Source organism: Canis lupus, chromosome 37 (genome assembly GCF_003254725.2).
Source record: "Canis lupus dingo isolate Sandy chromosome 37, ASM325472v2, whole genome shotgun sequence".
Lineage (NCBI taxonomy): Eukaryota > Metazoa > Chordata > Mammalia > Carnivora > Canidae > Canis > Canis lupus.
The window spans coordinates 16,685,661-16,708,018 of NC_064279.1; the positions used below are offsets into that span (position 1 = coordinate 16,685,661).

The 22,358-nt window shown below is 41.3% G+C and overlaps 1 protein-coding gene across 6 annotated transcripts in view; it reads right to left on the reverse strand.

Annotated features, from left to right (window-relative positions):
* PLEKHM3 (pleckstrin homology domain containing M3) overlaps positions 1 to 17,147 on the reverse strand; it is a 173,482-nt gene extending 156,335 nt beyond the window's left edge. For 2 of the 6 annotated variants that reach the window (XM_049106769.1, XM_049106768.1), the window contains exon 1: positions 16,989 to 17,144. The gene's annotated coding sequence lies outside the window, so the exon portion shown is untranslated. Of the gene's footprint in view, positions 1 to 16,385; positions 16,542 to 16,988 lie in introns of those variants that run through there. The other 4 variants (XM_025442008.3, XM_049106765.1, XM_049106767.1 and 1 more) reach the window with 4 other exon arrangements.
* Between the last annotated feature and the right edge of the window lie 5,211 nt (positions 17,148 to 22,358).

The following is a 22,358-nucleotide window of genomic DNA, read 5'->3' on the forward strand; positions in this document are numbered from 1 at the left end:
AAAGAGTAAGTAGGTTTGGCTTTAGGAGCCATTTAGTTGCTTTTGCTACAACTCACCTCTACTGTTGTAGTGTAAAGGCAGCCATAGGCAATATGGAAATGAATGGGCATGTCTGTGTCTGATAAAACTTTACTTACAAAACAGGCTACAAAACAGGCTGATAAACAGAATGTGGTATATCTGTACAATAAAATATAATTCAGCCTCAAAAAAGCAAGGAAATCCTGCTATATGCTATAACATGAATGAACTGTGAGGACATCATGCCAAGTAAAATAAGCCAGTCACAACAAGACATAATACATGATCCAATGGAGATGAGAAATCAAACGTAGTCTAATTCATAGAAACAGAAAGTAGAATGCTGGTTTACCAGGGGCTTGGAGGACAGCAAAGAGAGCCGCTGGTGTTTAAGAGGTATAGATGTTCAAATTTGCAAGATGAAAAAGTTCTGGAGACCTGTTTCACAGCAATGTGAATACACTTAACACTACTGACACATAAAAAATGATTAAGATGACAAATTTTATTTATTTTTTTAAAGATTTTATTTATTTATTCATGAGAAACACACAGAGAGGCAGAGACACAGGCAGAGGGAGAGGGAGAAGCAGGCTCCATGCAGGGAGCCCGACGTGGGATTCAATCCCGGGTCTCCAGGATCACGCCCTGGGTTGAAGGCGGCGCTAAACCACTAAGCCACCCAGGCTGCCCAATGATAAATTTTATGTTCTTTTTTTTTTTTTTTTTTACAACTTAAGATAACAAGAGGCAGAGAATAAGATTTTCTTGTGGGCAGTAGTTTCCTTGAAGATCTAGTCCAGCAAAGCGACTTCAACAAGTTACTAACCTCTTTAATTTCAGTTTTCTCATTTACAAAATCAGCAAACTAATAATACTTCTCTCTCAGGACAATTGAGAGAATGAAGTTAAGACAATACGTGGCATGGTTCCTGGCACACAATACATGACTAACCATGGCCTCAAAGCTCTTACCTCAATCTGCTCCACCACCTCTCCCCATGACTTCATATTCTCCTTCTTGCCACACTCCCTTCCATCTGGCCACACTGGCGTCTATGTGGATTCACAAACTTATAGGCATGTTCTCACCTTGGAGTCTTTGCATTGGCTGTTCCCTCAGAACCAACATGACCAACTCTCTCTTGAAGTGATTGTTCATGTCACCTTTCCACTGAGGCCTACCCTGACCATCCTATTTAAAATTATAGCATCTATCTCTTCAATGGACTTCTGGTTCCCTTTACTCTGCTTTCTTTAAAATAAACTTACAATTTTAAAAGTTTTATATTTATAAAATTATTGCAATGACAATAGAGTACCAACATACTCCACAATCAGTTTCCTCTATGTGACATTTTACATTAGTATGGCACATTTGTCACAATTATGAACCAGTATTAATACATTACTATTAACTAAAGTTCATACTTTATTGAGATTTCCTCAATTTTTTCTAATATCCTTTTTCTGTCTCAAAATTCTATCCAAGACATCACATGACATTTAATTGTCATATCTCCTTAACCTCCTCTTGGCTATGAGTTTCTCAGACTACTTGTTTTTGACGACCTTGACAATTTTGAGGAGTACTACCCAGGTATTTCATAGATTGTCCCTCAGCGGGGGTTTGCTTAATGTTTTTCTCATGATTAGATTAGAGCTATATGTTTGGGGGGGGGGGCGGACCACAGAGGCAAAGTGCCATTCTCATCACATCATATCAAGGGTAGGTACTTATCAATGTGACTTACACTGTTTATGCTAACTTTGATCACCTGGCTTGACCCTTTCTCCTTATGAAAGGAAAGAGTCAAGAATTTAGAAGAAATTACTATCTTTTAAAGCACCACTTAATTTACTTATTTATTTAATGTTTAATGTTTCTACCTAATATAAGCTCCTCAAGGGCAGGAATTTATGCTTGCTTTGTTCACTAAGGTATCCCAAGTGCACAGAATAGTGTCTAACTTGCTAAAATAAACAAACAAATATTTAAAAAATTAAAAATTAAAAAAAAGGTACTAATTATTCATGTGTTTATTGAAGGCCTTGTTATTCGTTTACATGACATTCATGGCCTTTCATGACCCATCCACCTCTCTGATTTGTAGATTCTCGCCATCATTCACCGTGCCGTATTACTCCTCCATGCTTTGTTCCAAGTTGGGGAGTCTTTCCCAATGGCTCAGGCCCTCTCTTAGCACCATGGGTTTGCCACATTGCACTGAAATGATCGACGATCTCTACCCATGTATCTGACTCTACACTCTAAGTGACTGGACACCAGGCAGGATGCCTTACTTAAAACATCCTACACAATCTTTATGTCTTCATCCTTTGGGGCTTCATTTTTAACCTCATTCTTTTTAGAACTTCATCTTTTCCCTAGGATATATATGCCTCAAATTCACTACAATGTAAGGATCTAATGCCAAGTTTAGTCTCTATAAATAAACACTTCTTCTCAGCTTTCCTCATTTTGTTTCAAAATTAATTAATCAGAAATAACAATGGCATATTCAGACAGGTCGAAATATGAAGATTATGCTCCTTTGACAAAGTGAACTAAATAAAATGAGTGAGTAGGTCAGTGTGGTTTGCCTCAGCACAAACTGGAAATTAGGAGCTAATTAGAACTGTGTTCTAAATCTGGCTCAAACACACACACACACACACACACACACACACACACGGGCTGGGTGGCCTCCAGCAAACCATTTAACCTCTGGGTGCTTTACTCAGCTACCTGTATCCAATAAAGTTGCTAACATCAAATTGCTATGCCTGTGTATCATTCACTAGGTAGCTGTTCCAACATGTCTTTAAAAAATGTAAACTACTATATAATTATGGAGCACTCCACTGGACCTCACCCATTCAACAACCACATGCTCTTAGGCTATACCTTCAAAGATTTGTCAGCCCCACAAAGGCAAAGTCAGCAACCAACTACTTATGCTACTTTTCAGCCAAACCCCATGATCTATAGATATTTTATTTTTATACAAAATATCCTTTCTATAAAAAGGGTTATTTCTCTTACTTAACAGATTGACAAACTGAGATCCATTTGTCCGTGCAGTAGTAAAAGTTCAACCCAAAGAATCTGCATGCATCAAAACATAACAGGATGGAGAATCAGTGTATTGCTATTTTCTAACAAGGAAATCTGCTGTTTACATGCTCATTAGGCAACGCTAATTAACAGGATGAATACAGCCGTCCTCCCACACTGAAGAAGAAGCAGATATGAGCAATAATACCAGCCCAGCCCACACAAAGGTGTCATGTTCTCCCAAGCTGGATGGTACAAGTGCTGACTTCCTCCCACTTGACTAAATGGCTTGTAATCAGAATTTAATGAGTGCTGAGAGGGTGTCTGAGGCCAGGTAATTTTAGAAGCAGCTGGACTAGGGAGAAAAAGGCAATGCTGAAGACACATAGAGTGAACTGTTTCTGCCAATCCATTTTCAAACATGAGGATGAAGAGGGATTACCAGGACAGTTGCACATGTGGCTCTCATGTGTTCTTCCCTTTGGTTAAGGCTGAGGCTGACTGAAAATTTTCTAAGTTATATAATGTAAAGAATTGACCAGAAAAGGATCTGACCCTACTAAGATGACCTTTCTGGACCATAAGGCTACAAGAGATATGACTTGTTTGTGGTGCTTTGATATAGACAATGTAGGCATTTGGATGGAGCACAGGCAAGCCACAGAATGCAGATAAGGAGACGGTGCTGGTGTGGACCTCATAAGGAGTTCAGGCGTCTTCCAGAGGAAAAGGACAGCCAGAAATACAGATGGAATCCCATTTCATAGGCCTAGTAGGAACACTAGATAGCCATATTGTATACAAGTTTTAATAAATATCTATTGCTATGTAACACATTAGAGGAATAACATTTAAAAAAATAAGTATAGTGTTTTCCCAGTTCTAAAAGCAATATTCATAGAAACTCTGGAAAACTCTGACAGATACGGCAAAGAAAATCAGAATCAGTCATGATCTCATAATTCAGAGAAAACAAATCAATAGTTAGGTGTGTTTTGTCCAGTAATTAACTGGAATCAGATCATATAGACAATTTGGGCACACTGTTTATACGTATGCTCAAAAAGCAAGTAACACTAACCTTAAAAAAATCTCAAGCAATGTTCCAGAATGGGTTGGGCCCACTTACACAAGGGTCCACTCAATTAAGCCTTCTTTCTAGAGCTCTCTAGAGACTTACTCAGTACACAATCACTAGGTTCTTCCAAGGCCTGACTCTCTTTAATGCTGTCAACCAGCCCTTCCTCAAACAGCTCCAGGGCTTCATAGACATCACACATTCTCACCCTTCTCATTTCTACTCTCTCATTGTGGGTCCCCTCACCAAATGCAGGCATTGCCTAAGCTCTCTTCTCTAACTATAGCTACATGTTCTCCTGAGGTCCATTTATCCACACTGTGGCTTCAATAATCATTTCTATGTTCATACCTTCCAAATGTCCACTGTCAGTCTCAATCTCAAGAGATCTCAATCAAGAGATCAGGTCTTAGGTTCCCAACTATTCATAAGACTTTTCTACCTGGCTTATCTCATGATAAAATTAAGCTCATCTTGTCTAAAATCACAGTTATTCATTCGATAAATATCTGCTGAATGCTCACCATGGGCTGGGCACTGTTCCAGGCCCTGGAGGGACAGGAGCAAATCAAATCCTTCAGGGCCACTTCTGTTGACAAAAGGTCCCACTTGCTCACCTGACACCAAACCTTTCACAACCTTGGCCCAGCCTGCCTGTCCAGCTGCTCATTTCTTTTCCATGATATACTCTTTTCCTCCAAACTGCAATGCTATAGCTCAAATTTTGTTTTCCCAACTCCAAAACTTTACTTAAACACAGTTAATTTTGAGGTTCCCTCTCCCTCTCTCTACCTATGAAATCCTACCCACTCTATAAGCTGGAATGCTGCTTCTTCCACAAGCTTTAATACTTGATCTTAAAACAGTGCACTCTTTTCTTTAAAATGTCCATAGAATGTCTTTGGTACTTTCCCCACAACATAAATTGCATGTTGCCTGTTCTTTCTGAAATGATGATGACAATAATAATTATAACTTATCAAAAGCCCATACTGTGCCAGGTACACTGCTTGGTATTATATATCTCTAAGCCTCACAATGTATGAGTATTATTACTTCCATTTTACAGACAGAAAACAGAAGCTCAGAAATAATTTGCCTGAGGTCACAAAGCTCCCCGACTGAACTTACAGCAACTTGAGAGTGGTGATTTTAACCTATTTCATTTTTATAATCCCCCACTGGGCCTAGAACTATGGCTAGTACACAATAGATGCTCAGTAAATGTTTGTTGAATGAACAACTGAATAAAGAGTAAATTTTCAAAGCACTGACATCTGTAAATATAAATACCACTCTGACTCTCTGGCAGAAAAAAAGTACATCTGAATTTATTATAAGCTCATTTAAGTAAAATCTGACAAAACATGTGTTGACTTGAGCTTTTAAGATTTTCCTGGGTAGAGAAGGCTTCTAAGCTATAGAAACCAGGTTTAAAAATAACATGGCAAAGGTCAGGCAGCAAAGACCTCACTCAGACCTCTTCTAGAAACAAAAGCACCTATGCAGCACTAGGGAATTGTTTTGTGAACCACTCCAAATCAGTAGTTGGGCTGGTCTCATTTTCCACTGACTTAGTGCTCAACCTCTTTCTAATACCAGTAAAGAGATGTTCCCTTTGAAATACACCAGGCAATCAGTTTAAAGCATTTTTCAGTACATCTCTGTGCTTACTTATTGTTTGCCACTTGCAAAATCTTTGAGACATTTGATGCTCCAAGATGTTTTCCCAGAAACTAAACTAAATATAAGCACGGCACTTCAAATCTCAGATGGTTTTGCTGTGGAAGGCAGTCATGTTACTCTGCCACTATGTCAACCACTGGACTGGAAAGCCAAGGCTCCTGATTGGGAATCCCATCTCATAAAATCACCAGAGTTCTAGTATGTCCCACTTTTAGAAACCAAACAGACACAAATTTCAGTTATGTAAGTGTCTAAAAATGCAGACTCAATGTTTTCCACTTCCCTTTACCTCCACGGCAAGAATAGAGGTTAAAAAAACAAACAAAATACCCATTCAAATTATCTAGGACTGAGGTGAAATAGGCAAAAACTTCCATTATAAAAATCACATCCTGCTACAGTCAGCCTCCAACTGCAATGGAACTTACTGGTCCACGTGGGTGCCACCTGTCTCTCCAGCTGGCAGAAGCTTGAATGTGACAGATCACAACAATGAAGGTAACAACCATCAGGGAGGTTCACTGAGATCCAGATATGCAAGATACCCAAAAGGAACCAGGAAAGGGGCTTTAAAGATGTCATCAACTCCTGTAACCATTTGGCTTTACTGAAAATAAGCATTTTCATATGCACAGTTTAGAGAATGATTTATAAAGCGCTTGATAATCTTCTTGATAAAAACTAGTAGTAAACAGAGAGAAGTAATAGCTAGATTATTTCAAAGATGATGAACAAGAAACCAAGATGACTCATCTTTTGTCAGTTGAAGGCCCTATGAGGAACAAAAAAGGTTCCTGAACCCCTGTCTACCCTGGGTCTACCAAGTTTAATTACTTTTTAAGTCACCTTAAATCACTCAGGGGCCCTGATGTTAGAAGAACCATACACTGTAAGTAGACTGAATCCAACAATTAGCTACCCAGTTGTGAGTTAGTTCAAAGGGCAGATGTGTGACAATGAGAACACAAATTTCTGAGACCAAAAAGGGTTAATGTCCCAGGACTGCCTTCTAAGCTGAATGACTACAAGCAAGTCAGGCTGACTCAGGACTTGCAGGCCCTCCTTAACTGCAAAATGGAAATCTTCCAGTGCCTGCTCCCATCTACCTTAGAGAATTGTAAAGCACAAATGTGGATAATGTATGTGAAAGCTCTTTGTAAAATCTAAAGTAATTACTATTCCTATTAGAAGCTAACTGATTCCTAACCACACAGCCATTTATACTCAACAAGCATTTATAAGGATGGACTAAATAAACAAACACTATGTTAGAGGCTAGGAACACAAAACCAGAGCTTCTGCCCTAGACAAGCGTAACAACTAGTGAGGAAACAACATAAAACTGAGTGTAAACAATGCCTTAAGAAAAGTATCCAAATAGGTACATAATAGGTACATAAATAACCATTATAATCAAGAGATAATAGTTGTAATGACCAAACACAATTAAATGACGTAACAATCTACACAGAAATGACTTCAGTTGGAAGAAACCAAAGACAAAGGAAACAATCAAAACAAAACCAATCATGCCTGCTCTAGAAATGATACTGCTTCTGGCATAAAGCTGTCAGCCTATGGTAAAAGCTGGAAAGGCTCCACCAAAGGGTAAGCTCAAGTTAACCTAGCAATGGCTCAAATAGAAGGCACAAATGCAGAGCACTGTACATAAGCTGCTCAAGTCTTTCTCATCCACAGAAACATCACTGGCCAACAGAAGGCCTCTGCTGCGTGGCTGAGATATCATGGGAAATGAATAAATGCCTCACATCCTATTGACTTTTTTTAAATTTTTTTTTAAGATTTATTTATTTATATATTCATGATAGAGACAGAGACACAGGCAGAGGGAGAGGGAGAAGCAGGCTCCATGCCAGGAGCCCAACGCGGGACTCGATCCCAGGACTCCAGGATCACGCCCTAAAGGCAGGGGCCAAACCGCTGAGCCACCCAGGGATTCCGCCCCCCCCCCCCCCCATCCTATTGACTTTATTTCCTTAGGTCACTGCAGCTGATTAGCAGAAGGAAAAATACTTACAACTTTAACTTTCAAAACAATAATCAGCCTATGACTTAGCACATATTCACCAAACCAGTTCCTATGGGCATTTAGGGTGAATGTACATGAGAGATAATTAAATGATATTTTTTTTTCTCTGCTATAACTGAACCTGCGAAAAAGTGAGGCTGTGTCTTTGTTAAATGGCATCCTGAGAGTTATCAGACCCATGATAAGGTCTAAGTAAAAGATGACTCCTTATTTGAAAAGCTAGACACTCAGTGGTAATGAACTGCATCCGTGACCCCTCCCTCCTTTTTTGTCTTAATCTGTGACAACAACCTTGACTACCAAGCAGCCTCTTACTGACTCACTGATTCTGTCAGGAAACAAGCAGGGCTGGCAAAGGCAGACAAAACAGTCCATGACCTTCAAAGATAAGGATAAGGTAAGGTAAAAATAATAGGATGAGTCTTTGTTATTTTACCATGTACAACATGAAGGTCAGAAAAACCTCTATCATACAGAACAAAGGAAAAGTTTACAAAATGTGAAAGAGAACAATAGGAATACCTTCATCTCCAGTTCTGTATTTAAATTTCTTTTATTGTAGACTATTATCATGAGTCTGAAATGGATTTTTAGAAAATAACAGAGCAGCTTGTAAACATCCTGGAGCTCTGGTTGGTACATATTTAACTTTTTAAAAATATATTTTTATTTATTTATTTATTTATTTATTTATTTATTTATTTATTTATTTATTTATTTGAAATAGAGAAGGAGAAAACAAGCAGGGTGAGGGACTGAGGGAGAGGGACAAGCAGACTCCCCACTGAGTGCCGCACCCGACACAGAGCTCAATCCCAAGAGCCTGAGCCAAAGGCAGACGCTTAACCTACTGAGCCACACAGGTGCCCCTCTTCAGCTCTTTTGATTTGACATTAAGATGAAGGCATATGATAATTGGAACTCAAATAGCTGCTCATCATGCAAGACTACCAATACTAAACTCATTAAATGTCCTGCAAAGGGCTTATTTAATGTGGATGGACACATTTAAATGTGGAACCATGTATTTAGTAAAATGTTTAAAAACAAAATAAAGACAGTTCTTGTAACTCCTAAGCCAAGACCAAGATTAAGGGGTCACAGCTAATATTTCTGAGTACTTATTAAAGGACAGTCATTATTTGTGCCCTTTATCTGCATCATGTTGTTAAATCCTCACAACAATCCTATTGAAGTGCTATTATTACTACCACCTTACAGAAAAAGAAATTCAGATTTAAACAGATGAAGTTATGTGTCCAAAGTAATACAGCCAGTGAGTGGAAATAAGACTGTAAAATGCACATAAAGTCCTGTATGGAATTTAATGGCAAATTAATTGCCCTGAGATAATACAGTTAAAATTTTACACACAATTTGTGTCAAACATCAACTTTAAATTATTTATTATTAATAATTAATAACAATTACTTAAACCATTTATTTTTAAATCTTTGTTAGTCCCACAACTCAGAAAGTTCAATGCTAAATATCATCTTTACACCCAGGGAAACAGTTTATACTTAATTTACTCAAAAAAATCATGTCTGTAATACTTCTGTGTCATTGCAAATTCTCTAAGGGAATGGTGGCTGAGAGGTCCCAGAACAAACAGAGTAAAAAGCTGTTCTCTAACTAAATAGCTAACCTCAATTCTTTTAGTGACCTTGAACACATTCCTTGGAATGTCTGCAACGGTATAATAACTGTGACTTCGTTTAGGCTAAATAAGTGCTTTTGCAAATGTTGACATAGGCCTAATTGCCCAAACCTTTTACTAATGTTTCTCTAAGACATCATTTTTCATTTAGCCAATAAATAGAAACACTTGTAAAAATGTTTACTTAAAAAAAAAAAACCCTAATAAGTGTTTCTGTCAAAAGAATTAAAGAACTATTTTCAAATTAAATGTGACTATAGATAATTCCAACATATTTTAACTATTAAGGCATGCCCAAATAAAGCGCCTCCTTCTAAAACCAACTGAACTTTTTTGGGGGAAGGAATAGTGGTAAGAATATCAATGTACGTGGGGCTCAACCAAAATAACAAAGTTGACCCACAACCATCAGTCTTAAGTCTACTGAAAAATGGTAAGCCCAGGTTTCACATGACCACACTACCAGGAATCCATAGATATCATATCTAACATTTCAGTGAAGGACAATCACTTTGGGACCACAAGATCTGGAACCAGAAGACCTCAGTTTCAATGTTCCATGCCCTGCTACCAGAGGTGTGATTCTGGGCAAACCATTTGAACCTGAATTCCCGTTACCTTCACGCAGGTCAAGTAAGGATACCTGTCCTACGCTCTTCAAAAGTTGGCTTGGAGAGCAAGTCAAATGACATAATGCAGTGGCTTTGTGAATGCCAAAGCAGGGCACAGGATGCCGACAGGGGTGTGTGTGGTGCCAGGGAAAGGATTACCACATTCTCTCTGATCTCCTCCCATTATAAACCAACAAGCTGGTACAGAGAGCGGCGACAGCAATCAGTTTAGAAAGCTCTGAGATAGGCTTTATCCTAGTCACAGAACTACTGCACCGTTCAAGGCAGCCTGAGTTACTGTGCTTCTGCTTTTCTGGAGGTCTTAGAGTGGGAGATTCAATAGCGCAAGTGTATGACGATTCAAAAGGAGTATCTCTCCTCAATGAAGAAACACCAAGTGAGTAAAACCCTCCCTTGCCCTCCAAGTTCCTCTATAGCTAAAATACTTTCTCTTCCTTTTCAATTCCGAATTTCTAGAAGAAACTTGCTCTTTATGCTTTCTGACTACTTCTCACCAACCATTCATTTGCCCTTCAGAGACAATCTGGTTCTGCCCCAGCTGAAAATGCAGAGGCCAAAGGTCAGCAACCATTTCCTTGCTGCTAAACCCAGGAGACTTCATTGCATGTCCGACCTGACCCCTCAGCGGTGTCTGACCTACTGCACGCCCACTCTACATTGCTCTCATGAATATACTGACACAGCCTCTTCTGATGTTTCTCCTTTATCTCTGGATGCTTGGTTCAGTCCCCACTAAGAGCTCCCTTCTTATGCTCCTATCATAAATGCAGGCATTCCTCCATTTTCTCCATAACTTTCTTCTTTAGTCCCTCTTCTAGCTGAGTGACCTCCACTTTTGTGGCTTCCGCTGCAGTCCACATGGAAGATAAGAAATGGATGACTCCCTTGAGCTCTAGGCCCACAGATGCAACTGCCATTTGGATGTCTCCTAACTCCTAATATGCACAAACCCAGCCCCTCATCTCAGCCTCGTCCATATAGTGAAGGACACCATCATCATCTGCCCCAGAAAGTGAACACCACCCTTGACCCTTCTGGCTCCTTTACCCGCCGTCACTCCAAACAGCAAGTCATATTAATCCTACCTCTACCACATCTGTCCAATCGATCCATTCCTCTCTTTCTTTATTGTCTGAGTTCAGACACCACCACCCTCTTCCTTCTTTCAGTCTCTTCCTCACCCTCCTCTGATCCAGTCACCACACTGCAACTTAGTGGGCTTTCTAAAACAAAAACCCTGCTGTCTTCTGGGGAAACCATATACTCCTTAACATCGCCTTTAAGTGTTCATTGCCACCGCCTCTCCTGGGCTCATCTCTTGAATCTCCCTCTTTACCCCCATCCAACCCCCACCCCACAACACACTGGGGTACAACTTGGTTAATTTTAATTCAGCCTCTGGGTCTCTGCTGGAGGGAGTATCACTTCTTCCCTGGCCTCCCACATCCATTTTGATTGTCCCTCTTGCGTGTTCCCATAGCATCCTCACATGCTGTGTAAAATGGCCTGCTTACTTGTCTGACTCCCCGACTAGATCATAGGTTTTACCAAGGCAAAGACTATGCCTGTTTCATTCAAAGTTGTACTTCTGGCCCCAAGTACAAGAGCTACATGTCATGGTACAAAACAAGTACTACTTATTTGTTCAGTCAATGAATCAATGAATCCCTGATGGTAGAAGGGAAGTTGTTCTGGAAAAGCTAAAATGCGGATTCAAATGTATCAAGAACAAGTGGGAAAAGACCACTTAGTTAATTTCCTGAGGCATAAAAATCGCTGGTTACCTTTCTGATGTTTTCTAGCTAATAGTACATGTTCCCTGTTCTGTGACCAAAATATACATTTACAATCATATATACAAGCCACAAAGTAAAGTGAGTATTTAGTAATCTCCCCATTCGATAAATGTCCACAAGGAAACTGAATAATGCAGAACCAGGAAGCTTTAGTTTGTACTGAATATAATGGTTACACCAATCAAGATAACTGGACAAATAAATCTCTACTATTCTCACAGATAGGGCATATAATTGGAGAATACAATTTGAAACAGATAACTCAAATTAACAGTTAATGTGTATGAAAAACAAACAAAACGTTACTGAAAACAATATGCCCTGACATTTCAATACACGGCCTCTATAGTTTAACTTTGGTTTCTGCTCATAACTCATGTTGCCATCAAGGCTAAGTACACCCACAGACCAAATACAGTTCTTACCTTATTGTCAGTATGAAGGTAAATTATGTGGGCTTTTTATTGTCTGGCCGGTAATATCCACACTAGCCAATGAAGTAGAGCAAACAGAACATATGGAATTTGCTACTGGTGGTCATTTTTATCATAGTGTCGCTCAGTACTGAGTCCTCAATTGCACTAGAAGCTCTAAGCTAGAATATGGTTCAGCTACTTATGAACCAAATACAAAATCACTGTAAAAAAAAAAAAAAAAAAAAAAGATTTAAAAAAAGCAATTCCTTGCTAGATGTCCCTCCACAAGGCTTCTTTTAAGGGATTAACATTCCTCATGAAGAAAATCACCATTTGGCTAGTGCCAATGGGGCAACAGACACTTTCTGGACATTTCTTGTAAGGTGTGAAAGAACAAAGCAAAATGGAAACAGGAAAGAGAACCAGTGGGGAAAATGAAAGAGTATCAGTGCTCTGGTTCTCCTGGAAGCTGTCTAGAGATGGAGAATCCTAAAAAATCTACCCCAATGATCTAATCTTTTCCAGGTTCCTGTTTAAAAAATCAGGTCTTCCAAAACAAGTAATTAAAGTAGTACCCATCTACCTGCCTGCTTTTAAATATATAATTATATAGCTTGACTTCATGTATTATGGGAAGGCTGCATGCATGCTTAAACTGGAATAGATTATGTCAAGTATCTGATAAATATGCAATGAATATTAGCTTTGGGTGTTTTCTAATGCAAATGTCACCCGCCTGGGTCCAGCTTGGTTTTCCTAGCTAGAACGTGCAGACGTCTTTCTTTCTGCAAATGGTTACATATCCATCACAGTTCTTCATTTTCTACTTATATAATTAACCTAGGTCTATCACCCAAAGCCTAAAATCCATCAATCTATGAGAAAACAAAGCTACATTAAGCATTTGTGAACATTAACTTTAAAAATATTTCTAAGTTCCTTTGGATCGATTGCTAGAAGTATTAGGTCAAGAGGTAGGAGCATTAGTGAGGCTGTTCATATAGTCAGCCAATGAGATTTTCAGAAAGGTTATACCATTTGGTCACCCCTCATGGCATTTGAGAGTGTCTGCTCCACTGCACACTAATTAACGTGAAGAATTGAAATTTTTAACAATCTATGTAATTTAAGAGTTGGAAAAATGGGACCCTGCTGTTGTTCATTTTCATTTCTCTGGTTAATGAAAAGACAATGTATTTTCATGTCCATTATTCACTTAATTTTCTCTTCTATGGATAGTCTGTTCATGTCTTTTGCCCACTTTTCTGCTGGAGTCTGTATTGGTTTTCTACTGCTTTTTAACAAATTTCCACAAACTTATAAGCTTAAAGCCAACACCTATTTCTTATTTTCACAATTCTGAAGATCAGAAGTCTGGGTTAGCTTCACTGGGTTCCCTGTTCAGGGTCTCTCTCAAGAGGCTAAAATTAAGGTGTTGTCCACCAGGCTGGATTCTTATCTAAAGGCTCTGGTAAAGAACCCAGTTCTAAGCTCATTCAGGTTGTTGGCATAGTCCAGTTCCTAGATTGTGCCCCTAAATCTGAGGTTCCAGTTCCCATGCTGGGCTACCCTCAGCAATTCTTGGTATCCTGCATTCCTCAAGGCTCCCCCATTCCTTCTCAAGTATTGCCTCCATCTTCAAAACAGCAACATTATGTCAGTCCTCTTCAAGCTTCAAATCCTTTGGATTTCCCCAGCCGAGAAAGCTCTCCACTTTTATGGGTTCTGGTGATTAGATTACGGCTACTCAGATATTTTCTCCATTTTAAATTCAACTATGTCGTGTAACATAAGATAATCAAAAGAATAATATTTTGTCAACTTTCCAGGTTGCAAGGATTAGAGCATGCAATCTTGGTAGAGGGGCATTTTTAGAATTTTGCCTGCTATAGAGTCTTGGGTGTTATTTCTCACCATTTGTTCATGGTCTTTATGATAAATCTTTTTTTTTTTTGTTTAAAAAGATTTTTTTTATTTATTCATGAGAGACACAGAGAGAGAGAGAGAGAGAGAGAGAGAAGGCAGAGACACAGGCAGAGGGAGAAGCAGGCTCCATGCAGGGAGCCCGACGTGGGGCTCGATTCTGGGTCTCCAGGATCATGCCCTGGGCTGAAGGCGGCGCTAAACCGCTAAGCCACCCAGGCTTCCCTCTTTATGATAAATCTTAATTGCATGAATTTACCAAATAAATCTTACTAATGACTGCAAGAAGTTGCATTTTCACAATGGCAAAGACCACTATGGAGGGGGTTGCTGTGCACCAATAAGAATTTTGAGGGGTGTCTGGGTGGCTCAGTCAGTTAAGCAACCAACTCTTGATTTTGGCTCAGGTCATGATTTCAGGGTTGTGAGACTAAGCCCTGCATTGCACCAGGAGTGGAGTCTACTTAAGATTCTCTCTCAGGGCACCTGGGTGGCTCAGTCAGTTAAGCATCTGCCTCCAGCTCAGTTCATGATCCCTGGGTCCTGTGGTGGAGCCCTACTGGGGCTCCCTGTTCAGCAAGATGCTTGCTTCTCCCTCTACTCTTCTCCACTGCTTGTGTGTGCATGCTCTCTCTCTCTCTCTCTCTCTCTGTCAAACGAATAAAATCATTTAAAAAATTTTTTTAATTAAAAAAAAAAAGATTCTCTCCCTCTGCCCCTCCTTCACTTAAAAAAAAAAAAGAATTTTGAATACCTAACTTTGCCAACACTGATATTTTTTTTTTATTTTAATTGTGGAAAAAAATTATTTAAGGGAAAAATTACCTATAAAATTGGCCAGCTTAACCATTCTCAAGTGTACAGTTCAGTAATAAGTACATTCATATTGTTGTGCGACCAATCTATAAAACTCTTCATCTTGCAAAACTGAAATGATACTCCTTTAACAAAACTCTTCATTTTGCCCCTCCCCCAGCTTCTGAAACCACCATTCTGCTTTCAATACTGGCTTATTCTTATTATACGTATTTAAAAAAAAATCAATGAAATAGTTTATTAGGTTTTTTTTTAGTAACCTCTATACCCAATGTGGGGCTTGAACTCATGACCCCAAGATCAAGATTCACACGCTGTCCAGGCTGAGCCAACCAGGTGTCCCTTATGTATTCATTAACAAACATGTTCTTAACGCTTTAAAAATGCTAATTCATTTCGTCCTCATAACAAACCTCTGAGGTCAGAACTATTATTAAAATGCCCGTTCTACAGATTTCAGAAACGCAGCAGGTAACTTCCCAACGGTATACGATAGGAAGTAGCCACACAGGAACTGGAATCCAGGTATAGTCTAACTTTATAGTTCTTGTTATGAACCATGATATCGTGAAAATATTCATTTTAAAGACAAAACCCTAAGACATTAAGATTATTTCTTTGACGTGCTTGATTCCAAAAACACTTCTCTATGTGCAATTTAATCTAATACTCTTGGGACAACCGGGTGGCTCAGGGGTTGAGCACCTGCCTTCAGCCCAGGGCGTGACCCTGGAGACCTGGGATCGAGTCCCACGTCGGGCTCCCTACATGGAGCCTGCTTCTCCCTCTGCCTGGGTCTCTGCCTCTCTCTCTCTCTCTCTCTGTGTGTGTCTCTCATGAATAAATAAATAAAATATTTAAAAATAATAATAATAATAATACTCTTCTACTAACTAAAAGACTATGTGAGGAAAGAGACACGTCTATACATAGCCTAATTTTTTGAGAAGGCATTTTCTTGAAGTTAATGTAATGAAAACCGCCCTGTATTTGGTAAGTACGACAATTAAAACTCACACGCAGTCTACTTATAATAAAATACCTTATGGATGAACACAAATCGCCATTCCCTGGGACTACTGAAATTAAAGTATTCAAGAAAAAAAAAAAAAGTGTTTCTCTTTTCCGAGGAGAAAAAAAAGGGGTGGGGGGGTACTTCCAAGTAAGTTTTCACCAGCGTAGCTCAATCTCGGCTTAACCCGTGAAATCCAAATCTGCCCTTCCTCGTAAGCTATAAATCTAGACCAACCTCAGGCCGTCACTCAACTGTATCTCAGTGGACACTTCTTTACTGAGTGGGTCTGAAATGTCCTTGTCCCGGTTCGTTCGGCTTAGCCATCCTCTCACAGGAGGCCGAGTCGTGCTTGTCATCGGCCACACGGTAACCGCTTCCAGGACGCGAGAAAGGACGGGAGGCCTCGGAGGCCAGCACCGCGGCGGGCCAGGAGCTCCGCAGCGGCGGGGGCGGGGGCGGGAGCCGGGGCGGGAGCCGGGCGCTCGGCGGGCTCGGGATTCCAGGGCCCGGCGAGCAGGGCGCCTCGGCGACGCACCCAACGGCAGCGGCTCCTCCAAGCCGCCTTCTGCCCGCACACCTGACGCACAAAAGCCAGCCGCCCGCGCACCCCCCCACCTCCCCGCACCCGTTACCCGCTGCGCCGTCCTGCGGCCCCAGCACGAAACCAAAACCAGAGCGCGGAACAAACAGCAAAATCATCGCCGCCCCAGGGGTGCCCCCGGCTCTCCGTCGTGTTGTCATCCGCACGCCCCTCCCCCCCGGCGCCCCCCCGGCGCCCCCCGGAGCCCGGGAGCCGGCAGACGCTCGGCGGGCCGGCGGCCGGGACTCCCCGCTCACCTGCGGGGCCCGCGGGCCCTCCCGGCCGGGGCTCGGCGCCGCCGCGAGGCCGCCTCACCGTGACAGCCCGTCCGGCCGCGACCCTCGCCGCCCCGCCGTCTGTTTACAAGCGCCCCTCGCGGTCCCGCTCGGAAATGCTTCCCCCCGGCCACCCGGGAAGCGAGACCCGGCGCACAAGGTTCCAGGCGGCGCGGACTCGGCCGCCCCCGGCCCCGCCCCGGCCCCGCCCCGGCCCCGCCCCCGGCCCCGCCCCCGGCCCCGCCCCCCGCCGACCCGGGCAGGGCCCGCCCGCACCGCCCGCACCGCCCGCACCGCCCGGCCTCATCGCGGTGGCCCTCGGCTCGCTCCCTGTCGCTCGCGTCTTGGGAACAAAGGCGGGTGCCGCAGAGTCTCGGCCGCGCTCCTCCCAGCGCCCGAGTGGATGTCGGCAATTGGAACATTTCCCTTGGAGCAGATGCAGGATTGGGCCCATTTTTAGCAGCGCCCTGAGAAAATTACTCAGCTCAGTTCTTTCTGAAAATAGGACCATTGCACCCTGGAGGTGGCTTCTCATGGCAGGCTTGGAGCTGCGGAGAAAATCAATTTTCCCTGTCCTTTCATGTGGGAGACGGCGGGTTGAAGGGGGTGCCTTGGAGGGGAGGTCTTCAACCCCCATCCCCATCCCCAGCACAGCAGAAAGCGGTGTGTGTGTGTGTGTGTGTGTGTGTGTGTGTGTGTTGTGTTCGTGTACACACACACTGGCCGCTGGATGCTCCTTAGTAAGATGCCCCATCCCACCAAACCCACAGTGATATTGGCCCCATTGCAAGAGGGTACGCTGGTCTAGCTGGACCGGCCTTGCCTGAACTTTCCCTACCATAGCACGCTTCCTAACCATCTTCCCAGTGGACAATTACTCAGTTATTTATTTACCTATTTTATTGGTTTCTCCACCCCCACCCCTCTCACCTACAAACTCCTTGAGGGCAGGAGCTGTTTCTTCTCATGCACCAGGCACAAAATACCAGTGCCCGATGTATGTCTCTTTGAATGAATGAGTGAGTGAGAAGAAATGGATGCAAAAAAAAAAAAAAATTGTCAAAGGAGGCTAGAGAAAGCAGCATGAAAGGAATGGAAAATCTGATCCCCTTCCCTTTCCCTTAAAGATTAATGAGAAAATCTTTAACCATAGAATTTTTCTTAATATTTATTTATTTGAGAGACAGCAAAGCGTTCTCAGGAATAGGGGGAGGGGCAGAGGGAGAGGGAGGACCTTCAAGCAGACCCCCCCCAAGCTCAGGGGAGGAGGGGGAGCTGATCCTAGGACCCTGAGATCATGACCTGAGGCGAAAGCAAGAGTGGGATGCTGATTGAGCCAGCCAGATGCCCAACCCCGGAATTTTAAAAAAAATATCTTTTTCCATTGATGTTCAAAGTTTATTTAAGTAAGTTAAAAAAACAAAAACCAAGATAGTGCAATTTGAGGTACATTTCTTGTTCCATAAACAGTGTTCTCTTTTGCCTTAGGACTTTTGTATAGTAGTTTCCTCTGATGAGATCTCTCACCCCTGCCCCATCACGTTAGCCTAACTCCCCGGCTCTTTAAAAAGTGGGTGCTATCACACCTCTCCTGGAAACCTCGGAGGGACTGAAACCTGTTCCTTTTATGCGGGAATTCAGTGTTCCTTTATAAATGCACTCATCACATTGTTACAAAGTCATCTAAATACTTGTCAGTCTTTCTAGGCCAGTGATTTTCAAGCTTCAGCATGTAACAATCTTCTAGAAAAGTGCTTCTCAAACCCAAATTTTCATGTATGAGGATCCTGTTTAAATGCAGATTCTGATTCAGGACATCTGTGGTGGGGTCTCTGCGCCTCTAAGGAGCTCCCAGGCGATGACATATTTTGAGAGTCAAGGCTCTTGGATACTTGTTAGAAATGCAAATTCCCGGGTCACACATCACAGATTTTTATTCTGAAAGTCTGTAACAGGGTCCTGAATTTTGTGATTTGCACAACTGCCTCAAAGTGCTTCCAATTATAGGTGATCAGGGGACTACCCTTTGAGAAACCTATACAGTTTTGTGACGTTTGAGGGCCAGGGCCTGTGCTTTGTCATTGTTTACCCACTCTGCATTAAGCACAGGGTCTGGCCCATAAAATGCATTATAAAGTCAAATTTACAGAATGTCTCAATTTATTCACTAACACAGATCCTCAACACCTAATCAGGGGGGTGATCCCAGAAAAGGGATGAAAGTCAACGGCTGAGAATAATCTCAGCTGGGCAGCCTCTCAGGCCTCCATTAGGTCAGCAGGGAACATTTTATTCCTTTAAATTTAAAATATTTAAGTTCATGTCTCCATTCAAACGACTGTCTGCTAACAGCAGTCCCATCATCTTTTCTTTCTTTTTTTTTTTTCTAATAGACTTTATTTGTAGAGTAGTTTTAGGTTAACAGCAAAATTAAGTGGAAAGTATGGAGTTTCCATATGCCCCCTGTCCCCATACATGCACAACCTCCCCCCACTGTCAGCATCCAGCACCACAGTGGTACATTTGTTATAATCAGTGAATTTACATTGACACATCATTATTTCCCCAAATTCATAGGATCACCTATCTATTTACACTGTTTAGGCCTCACAGTTATTACCACCAATTAAATCACGGTTTGCTCTAGGTATCTTGAGTAGGTTTGTCACTTGCAACTGAAAGTATCTTGACTAATATCCCACCTTTTCAGACTTGTCTCCTGCATATTCTTTTTCTCTCACTCTGTATTCCAGACTTACATTTCTTTTAACACTCCTGAATACTCTTCCTTTCCCATTATCCTGCTTTAGGCTCCCCTGTTATACCTCCTTCTGCATGCTCTGAAGGTCAAGGACTTGTCTTACTCATCTTTGCATATTCTACAACACTTACCTTTGTATCTAGTAAGTGATCTCAATAAATATGCATTGGAACAAAATGAGATACTAAATGACATGTAAGAAGATTTAATTATCATACCTTTTCATTAAATTTTTTCCTTTTAGCTTCCATTTTCTACAGCAATGGTCAGGCCAGGATTCAATAAAGCAATGCTGTCTTCCAAGAAATAAAACAACAGTCTCATCAGAAAATGTTTTAAACTTAATCAGAAAATCTGGAGTGCTATTTATAGCTTCAAGTGTGCAAGCCAACTATACCTCATTCCCATCTCCCCAGATATGCCCAAGTAGAGGTGATTAGGATATTCATTGAGAGCAATACAATTTGTCTCCCTAGGTAAATTAAAAGCATTTGAGATATGGACTACTAAAGTCACAAAAGGAGTCACTTGTTGAAAGTACAAATGAGCCTGATATTCAGCTAGCAGACATCATCAAGGTCATACCCATTGTTAAAATATTGAAACCATTCCATACAGATTGGTAATTAGCTTCTGTCCCTAAGCTTCATAAGTGTCCCAAGTCTCTTTCTGAAGAGCCCCCTCCCAATCCATCCTAAGATCCAACACCCAAAGAATTAATACCTAACTCTATTCTGCTGGGATGATGGATGTTTACAAGATCCTACTCTTACCTTAGGGCCAGGATTCTTTCCGATTAGTTGATTGTCTGGCCATACATGTTTTTAAGTCTTCTATCACTTGAACAGGAGGAATTAATTGTCTTCCAGGTAGGGGGTTCGTGGTGACTTGTATAATGGCGAATACTTAAGACTTTATCTCTGGGGTGCCTGGGTGGCTCAGTCAGTTAAGCATCTCTTGGTTTCAGCTCAGGTCATGATCTCATGGATGGTGAGGATAGAGCCCTGCAATGGGCTCCATGCTCAGTGAGGAATCTGCTTGAAGATTCTCTCCCTCTCCCCTCCCCCCAATCACATGCTCATAATCTCTCTTTCCAATAAATAAATAAATCTTAAAAAAAAAAAAAAGACTAACTATTGAGCAAATCATTTGTCATTGGGGAATTAAAAATTGAAATCCAGGGGTGCCTGGGTCACTCAGTCAGTTAAGCATCTGCCTTTGGCTCAGGTCATGATCCCAGAGTCCTGGGATAGAGCCCCATGTTGGGCTCTCTGCTCAGTGGGGAGCCTGCTACTCCCTCTCCCTCTGCCTGCTACCTCCCCTGCTTGTGCTCTCTGTCAAATAAATAAATAAAATATTTTTTAAAAATTGAACTCCAGCTTAGAGGCCACCAATAATCCCTCAGAACTAATAAAATTAGAAAAAGAACTGACAGTACTAAGTGAAATATATTTGGCAGCATCTTTTGAATTTGAATACATAAAAACCTTATGATTCCATATATGCACCAAGGGACAGACATGAATGTTGTTAGCACCATTTCTCATAATAGTCTCAAATTGAGAACAATCTAAACTTAAATGTATATAGACAATCAAATGTTTATACTCATGTTACTATCACCACAATCCAAGTAATAAGCAGATTCATTGCATATGTACCAACTCACTAATTTGTGTAAATTATGTGCATGTTTTTATATATTTATTATACTTCAGAAAAGAAGAACAGTCAAATGTATACAGAAATTGTGGTCTGTATCAGCCTTGGAGATATTTTTCAAGATTTTATTTATTTATTTTTAGAGAGAGAGAGAGCACAGAAGCAGGGAGAGGAGCAGGGTTGAGGGGAGGGAGATAATCTCCAGCAGACCCCATGCTGAGCACAGAGCCCAACACAGGGCTCAATCCCACCCCCCCCAGATCATGACCCAGGCCAAAACCAAGAGTTGGGAGACTTAACTGACTGAGCCATCCAAGCTTCCCAAGCAATGGACATTCTTAATACTTACATTGTATAACATTGCACATACCACTTCATGAAGCTACTGAAAAGTGACCAGTCAGAATTGAGATGTACTGTTGGTGTTAAAATGCACACTAGGTTTCTAAAACTTCATATGTAAAAAAGTGTAAGGGGATCCCTGGGTGGCACAGCGGTTTAGCACCTGCCTTTGGCCCAGGGTGCAATCCTGAAGACCTGGGATCAAATCCCACGTCAGGCTTCCTGCATGGAGCCTGCTTCTCCCTCTGCCTGCGTCTCTGCCCGCCCCCCCCTTCTCTGTGTGACTATCATGAATAAATAAATAAAATCTTAAAAAAAAAAGAGTGTAAAATGTCTCCGTAAAAAAAAATGTGTAATGATTATAATGATTACATATTGAAATGACAATATTTTGGATATATTGGAATAAATAAAGTATACTTAATCTTATTTTTAAGTTAAAAGCTTGCATCAGAAACACTGTCTCGATCTTGTGGGACAGAACCTTTTTGTATGATACATTCTCAACTTCCTTCTAGGAAAACCTATTCCTGATAAAGTGCCTAATGAATCTGCAAAGCTTAGATAAACTTTAACAGTAGTAAGGG